Genomic DNA, 8365 nt, shown 5'->3' on the forward strand with positions numbered 1-8365 from the left:
TTTCCAGTAGCAGCAACTGGAATCCATGCATTTCCACGGAATTATTTTGAATAAAAGTGTGAAGTGTGGAGATACATTGAGCCTCGTAAATGGTGCAAAACAGTGATTTATTTGCATGGCTAGCCCGATGCCGAAGCACCACCATTGAAAAAGCTGTTGGTAGCATCGGCTAACTAGCGCCAGATTTTGGAGTGCAGGGGACAAGCCGAGATGGGCTGAGACATACGTTCACACTCGGTATCATGTTTCAACACACTTTAGGTCAATATCACACCGGAATTCTCCTTTAATGAAAGACATATACTGTTGATAAAGGGTCATGCACATAGGCTGTTCATTGACAGTAATATTCTTTGCCATTGGGCTATATTATATCTGATGCAGCAAAGGATAATTCTGTAGCCTGGCTTATAGACAGCTAATAATTATGACCGCTGCGCAGCGAAGCGGCGGTCATATAGGTTTAGTAAGATTTTTCTTATTTTTTTTCTTTTTCGCATGTCCAAATTTCCGTCAAGGATTCCCGGGATACTGAAAGACCGGGGTAGACGAAACTTGGTGGGCATGTAACCCCATATGGATAGCATGGAACCATGGTTTTTCGTTTTGATCTGTAGCCCCCCCGCTGGACTGGACCCCCTGAAAGGAGGGTAGGGCAGACACAGTTTTAGTGTATATCTTGAGAACCGTAGGGCCTAGGATGACCAATTTTTTCCGTATGTTTGCCTCCAGGGGTCATGTTAACCCATTCCATGTGCACACATGTGCATAAACAGATACACACGCACACACATACATTTACAGTAATCATACGTATGACACATACTCACACAGTAGACATATGTACGCATGCATGCAAATGCACAAACACACATACGCAGGCAAACACACAAGCACGCACACACACACATAAACATAAACGTGTACATGCACACAATTCATGAATTTCTCAGAATTATGAACAGGCAAGATGGGGGTGGGGTTGTATAAAATGAATTTTACATGTGAAATCTATGAACTAATCATGTTTTGGTACTTGTTGTCTAGCAGATACCAGTGAGAATTGAGTGTGGATAATGCAATTTAGTGAGACAGTTAGAATCATATAGGCCTTTCAGCGTGATTTATTTTTGTGGAAAAAATGTGCTGGACTGGGCGGCGGTCATATTTTGTACCGCTCTGCGGTACATCTAGTTAAAACGGCTTCATGTGTCGACGATTGTCCATGAATGTCAAATCAACTGTGTGCTACACAGATTAAATACTAGGTATAAATGACAAATTGAAAGCCATTGCATTCCAGATAATTATACTGTATTTCAAACAGTTTGGGACTTATGGGAGACAATACTATTATGTTGATACTAATTTATTTTATGGCCACCTACACCTAGATAATAATTTGGAATGAACTCTTTTACAGTAATCTAAGAACGTAGGCTATAGATAGTTTTGAATATCCATATGCCAAAGTTGTTTTAAGTTTATTTATTCATTCACTCGTTTTGTTCAAGCATAGACTGTATGACTGTAGAGAGTGAAGCTAATCAAACTCGCAATTTATTTCAAACCATTAGCATTGTTGTTTTAAATGTAGGCCTATGCTTTCATTATTCTCAAATTTCTGTAGGCAACTATCATTTTTTTTCTCTCGATGTTAAATTTGATGACTTTCGATGAAAATCCTGTAGATGGCGCTTGCCAAATCGAACAGAAATCGTCTAGTATTGTCTTCATTTTACGACATATATCCTCTTTTCGTCAATCTACTGTTTTGGTCTACTGTTCTACCTCGTGCACGAGCAGAGATGAAGCTGAACTTGAAAATGTAATGCCAGAGGAATTACAATAGTGGATGGAAAGCTGCTGGCTGTTGGTAGGGAGATTCCTGGAAAAAAAACATTGAATCACTTAATCTTTGAGTTCATACAAACCCTCGTACCAAAAAAACCTTGTGTGTCAAAGCGTTCTTGAGATATAACACTCAAGGTGTTTTTCACATTGACATTTGACCTCCAACATCAATTCACTTCATCTTTGAGTCCATACAAACACTCATACCAAATTTCAGGCATGTATGTCAAGGCATTTTTGAGATATCGCGCTCAGAGTATTCATGGACTTGACCTTTGACCTCCAACATCAACTCACTTAATCTTTGAGTCCATACAAACACTTGTACCAAATTTGAAGCATATGCGTCAAGCCGTTCTGGAGATATAATGCGCTAAGAATGAGATATGGCTGTGACTTTTATTTTGACAGACGGGAAACACTTAAACAGGATCTGTAGTTTTAGGGAGCGCCACATTGTATGCATTAGAAGCTGAGACGGTTGAATTCACAGGTGACACCTGTGCCAGTGTTCTAATTAGCCCGGGAACTTCTCTGGGAGCTTAAAGAGTGCAGCTGGCTTTAGGCCATTATGACATCACAGCCATACAAGTCTATGGGGGAAAAATTCGCTTTTTGACATTTTTAATCCCCTATTTCTCAAAGTATAAACTTTTAAGAAAATCTGAAAAAGTAACTCTCTTGTCCAACTCCAGACCTACACAACGGTTATTTCAACATGTCTGTACGTTAAGCAGTTAGAGTCGCATTCATTCTTGAAAAGGTAAAAAGAAAAGGTTATAAGAAGAACTAGAAAATGTAATTTCAAGGAAATTACCAGTGCATGAAAATATAAATATACTGTATATTAACATAAAGTGCAAAAAAAAACTTTTACTTGCAACAGTTGGCAGGAGTCATAGTTGATAACAACTGACACTTGAAATGTCTAAACAGTTAAATAGTTGAGTAGTTAAATAGTTCAATTATTTAATAGTGAATTATTGTAGTGAGGACATTTATTTTGAAACAGTTGTGGGCAGAGGAAATAGGAACAGAATCTGTAGTCTTAATAGAGCCAGATTGTATGAATAGACAAAGTTGAATGGATGTTGATAGGCAGATTGCTTAATGGATGTTGGTGGATAGTTTAATGGGTGGATGAGTGAATGGTTTGAAGAGGATGAATGGATAGAAAGTTGGATGGAATGTGCCTTATATCCTTGTAGAATGGAGAGACACAGAGAGAGTTGGCCTAGTTAAGCAGAAAGCAGTTGATACAGGTGCAATCAGTTTAACTGGCCCTTTGATGGGTCCTAGTAGTGAGCAGCTCGAAGTTGATACAGGTGCAAATCAAGTTAATTAGCCCATTGTGATGTCATCAGCCCATGTTAAGTCTATGGGGAAAAATAAGCTTGTTTTTTAATAATATCTCAAAAAGTATAAAGTTTACAAAAGTGAAAAATACATTCCCCACGTGTCCTTCAAGACCTACATTACAAAGTTTGAACGAAGTTTCTACGTTAAACGGTTAAAGCTGAATTAGATGCAGAAATTTGGTGGGAAGAAGAAGAAGAAGACTTCGAATAACAGAACAGTGCATTTTCATGCACTGTAAAAAGAAGCCAGATTTCAAGATCCACTATAACTAAACCTCGCTTGAATAAACGAGGTCAAGATGCCGCTAACTTGAGTTAATGGAACGGCTTCAGCCCCAAGTGAAAGTCTACGCTAGTTCAAGCTAGGCTATTAATAAGCGCCGCCTTTATTAGCGAGGTTGATGGTATACCCCCCTGGTATGAAACAGGGTGTAGCTGGACTTTGGTTTCTAAGGGGGAATACCCTCTGTCCTCAGGGGTCAGTATGAGATTTACTTTACACTTACAATACTACAAGTACTACAAGTTATATGTTTTGTTTTTACATAAGCTGACTGACTTTATTGTTTATGTTTGTCTTGACTAAGAGTGTATCTCACATGTTTTGCTTTGTGCAGTGTACACATTAATTCATGTTTTTATTCCATCAAGTTTACATAATTTTTAATGCCTCTGAACATCGAAGTTCATGCGTTTTCATGCCATTTTATGCCTGAATTTTCACAAAATCTATTTAATTACTTCATGCTTTTTAATGACCCGTGGAAACCCTGAGTACAGTGCATACGGTAAGTATTCACAGCGCTTCACTTTTTCCACATTTTGTTGTTTCAGACTCATCTTTAAATTGATTCAATTTTTATTTTTCTCATCAATCTACAGACAATACTCCAACACCAAGGGTGGTGGCGGCTGATCCACAGCTTCAGACTGGGTAAGGACACAGGACTTTTTGTGGACCTCACAATCAGTGAGTTAGTCGACGGTCTGCCTAGCCCACTCCTCACTGTGTATCTCCTGTAAGGCTTGCTGTAAATAGCTGGAGCTGTTCCCTGCTGTTCTTGGGCGCAACATCGCAACACACCTCCTGTCCAGTGCCAAATGGGTTGTGAGGACCGTAACGGTGGCAGGGATCGAGCTGTTTTAAAATGTCAGTGCTCCAAGGGCAGACGGGATTCATGCATTCACTGCACCTGGGATAGTCTCCACCCACCAGGTAATACTTTGAATCCATGTCAATTACCTCCCTGGCTTTTGTGTAAATGCCAGAATGGTGCATCTTCCTATTGCACTGGGTGCATTTCAGAGGGATGCCCCACATCCGCATTGGAGCCCACAGCAACATCCACTGGCGGAAATAATGATGTGGAGGAAGAGGTGAGGTGGGGCTGGGGGATGAAACCAGCTCTGAGACAGGTTTTGTTTCAGCTGTCCTACTGTCACATACAATGTGGGCGATCCACTCCTGGTCAGCTGGCTGGATGACTCTGGTAAAGAAAAATCACCCAGTTTACCTCAGGAGCTGCAGAGTGAGGGGGTGTCGTGGTGGTGCCGGTGACGTCTCATGGGCTGTGGGAGGAACAGGGGCAGGAACATCGGGTGGGTCACTGTGTTGCTGTGGAATGATAGGAGCAGCAACATCTGTTGGACAGCTCAAAAGGTGACACTCCTCTAGGTGCAACAATCTGCACTGCCCTGAGAACCTGTAGCTGCTGCACCTGCACTGGCCTGTGAAATCTCATTTGTTCCAGCTACAGCACTGGCTTGTGGAGAAGGAGCTCTCCCAGCTGCTGCAGTGGCCTGTGAACCTGGAGCTGCGGCGCCTGCACTGGCCTGTGAACTATAATTTGTTCTAGCTACAGCACTGGCCTGTGGAGCACTCAGCTGACCTGCACTGGATGCTGCTGTCCCTGCCTTCTCTGCTGACTGGAGAAAACAAAACTGGGTTTACATTTAAAGTACATTTCCCCTAAGCCTAACTCCTTAGGGGGGGGGGGGGGGGCAGGGGTAATGTAAGAGTCCTGTGTTGTTTTGTTTTCCCTGTTTAGTGTTTTCCTTCATGTCTGCTCCTCTTGTTTACTTCCTGTGTCCTGGGGGGTATTCCAGAAAGCAGGTTTACTGGCTTAACTGGGTATGTTAACCCAGAGTTAGCGGTAAACCTGGGATTTCAGTTCCAGAACGCTCAAATATGATCAGGCTATGTAAGTATGGTAACATAGGCTCTGAACTTAACTGGGTATGTAAACCCAGAGTAAACGGTAAACCTGGGATTTCAGTTCTAGAAAGCTCAAAAATGATCAGGCTATGTAAGTAACTATGGTAACATAGGCTCTGAACTTAACCTGGTAGGGGGTAGTTTTTGTTCAGGTTATGTTACATTTTGTTCGGTTATTTCAGTGCATGTTCAACCAGGCCGCTATTTTTACACTTTTGACAAAGAAGCACAAAATCATGTAATATTCATCCATGCAATTCACCGTGAGAGGGCGATAAGACCACAATATCACATGATGGCCTATCCATTCTTTTCCAAACGAGTTTTTCAAGAGCGCTAGAGTCTAAATCTAATCTAAATTAATCGCATATATAATATTTGCTGTGAAAGTATTTTAAATATTTAAATTCAAATGAATCATTGAATAATCAGCATTAATGACATTAAAGTTCAAAAACTCTTTTATTATTATTTTAATAATGGCCATAATAATCTATGATATGACCTAATATGCTGAGGAAATAAATTCAAAAGTGCTTCGGGAAGAACAGAAGAACTACAGGCCAGTCCCGGCCCTGTCACTGCAAGCGTCTCATGCTTGATCACCCTCACCCTCATTGTTCGGAACATTTACATTTTAAAAACGGCCTGATGGTGTTGATAAAAATAAAGTGTTGAAAATAAAGTCCTCTGCAATGTCTGCAGCAAGGAATTTGCTTATCACCGGAGTTCATCAACTCTATAGTCGCACATCAATGCAAAGAAATAAGTGTTGACATTGAGGGGAGTGTTAATTTATTTTCATTGTGTCCCCTAGGTTTTATTTGTGGCCTGAAATGCCTTGTATGTGAAAAAAAAACTTCCTCCCGAAGCACTTTTGAATTTATTTCCTCAGCATATTAGGTCATATCATAGATTATTATGGCAATTATTTGAACAGTGAAAATAATAAAAGAGTTTTAAAAACTTTAATTTCACTAATGCTGATTATTCAATGATTCATTTGAATTTAAATATTTAAAATACTTTCACAGCAAAAATGATATATGTGATTAATTTAGATTAATTAAATCACAGAGTATGTAATTAATTAGATTATTTTTTTTAATCGATTGACAGTCCTAAAAAAAGCCTAACTTTCCCTAACTAAATGTCTTGCGCGCCCAAAGACAATATGTGCGCTGTTTTGAAATTTATATTGCGAGAACGACAGCTTGAATAATCCATCAGCAAGCTGCAAACAGGGTTGATGCAGCCAGAAGTGACACATGTCAGATCTAAAGATTTTTCACGCAGACGCGACTACCAGAGGATGATTAAGCACAAACTCTTATTTGCCGCAAGGTAACGTCACCAAAGCAAAGAGAGTTGTTCGTACATACTTTCACGACATTTTGAGTTGGCATGCAAATATTCAGTCCAAAATTAAACAAATAACATAACTCTCACCGAGATTCGTACCATAGATCCTGAAGCCATATCGTGATTATCTCTCCACTACACTTAGGCGGAACTACACTCCGCTGCGCGTCGGAGTTCTTTGCCTCTCGCCCTCGTCCATTAATTCCGTATAACAGGACACCTCGGCGGCCGTTATCCCTTACATAACAAGCCTAGCATACAACTTCTGTAATTGCTGTGTGTGTGAGTTGTTATTCTCTGTCCTGCTCAAACAAAAGCTGTGCGTGCATATAGTTTGCATTACGTTGATTTTACAGAAAATTGTTGTCATGCAGTTAATGGGATAGGCTACTGTGCAGAGCTGGGAAGTTATGGTAATATCAGCTAAATTGGGCCACATTTTCACATCAGTTGGGAAAATAATATAATACTATGGCTTTTCCAAGTGTTTTTATGATTACTAATGACTGTTTTTGATCATTTTGTGTCGATGTCATAAAATATAATTATTTAGGCCCTACAGTTCTTGAAACATCAACTGTGCCAACTTTTTTTGCATAAGCAGTTTCAGGTATAATGGGCCAGCATCTAAGGTAAAATGGGCCAGCTGTTTCAGGTAAGCATTTGGCCAGTCAAAATGCAAAGGGAATGGTAATTTATCATCAATTTTAATTTCAAAACACAATATTCATATGTGCAAACTCACATATTCAAATGTGCAATTAAAAAAGACCATTTTGGAACAGCACAGATTAGTGAATAGATCAGTGACAGATCAGTGTGTGTGTGTGTGTGTGTGAACACATTTTGAACGAAATGCACAAATTACAAAAATTCATACAAAACTGGTAACTGATATATTAAAAAAATAAAACATTGATATCATTAGTACGTGTGTATGCGATGAAAACATGTTTCAAAGACAGTCTTTGCAAATGAACCCATCGTCAGCACAGATCCCATTCTCTTCGCCACAGGTTTCGTGAAACCAGGCAGAACAAGGGTCACATTTTACCCATTCCTCAGTAGTCTTAGGATCCTCTGGGTCACCATAGTGGGTGTTGCAAACTTTGCAAGGTGACTTGCTTTTTTCCTGCTTTTTTTCCCCTTTTGGTTGCTTGCTGAGCGGGCACTTGCTGGCTTGCTTAGCTGGTTTCTTGCTGGATGACTTTTTTATTGTGATATAGTCTATGTGTTCCTCACTTGTAAGATTATATGAGGGTGGCTTCACACGTTTTCTGATGGCTCTCTCCCTTTGTGGCACTGTGATCAAGTCAGTGAATGTCACAGACTGAACAAAAAGAAAATAACAAAAAGAGCCTATGTTATTGCAAGACATAGGATAATTATTTTGTGTACATTTTATATAGCCTAGAAATCTAGACGCGCCCCTAGCGGCAGCAAATTACATCAGGGCTAGTCTAGCAACTCTCCATTGGCTTGTAAGCTCCAGAAATTGAAACTCAATCAGGCCAATGAAATTGTGTATAGAGTTGTTAGGTGGGCTTAACATAATGATTGATGGCAGAGTTGCAAC

Source organism: Alosa sapidissima, chromosome 2 (genome assembly GCF_018492685.1).
Source record: "Alosa sapidissima isolate fAloSap1 chromosome 2, fAloSap1.pri, whole genome shotgun sequence".
Taxonomy (NCBI): domain Eukaryota; kingdom Metazoa; phylum Chordata; class Actinopteri; order Clupeiformes; family Clupeidae; genus Alosa; species Alosa sapidissima.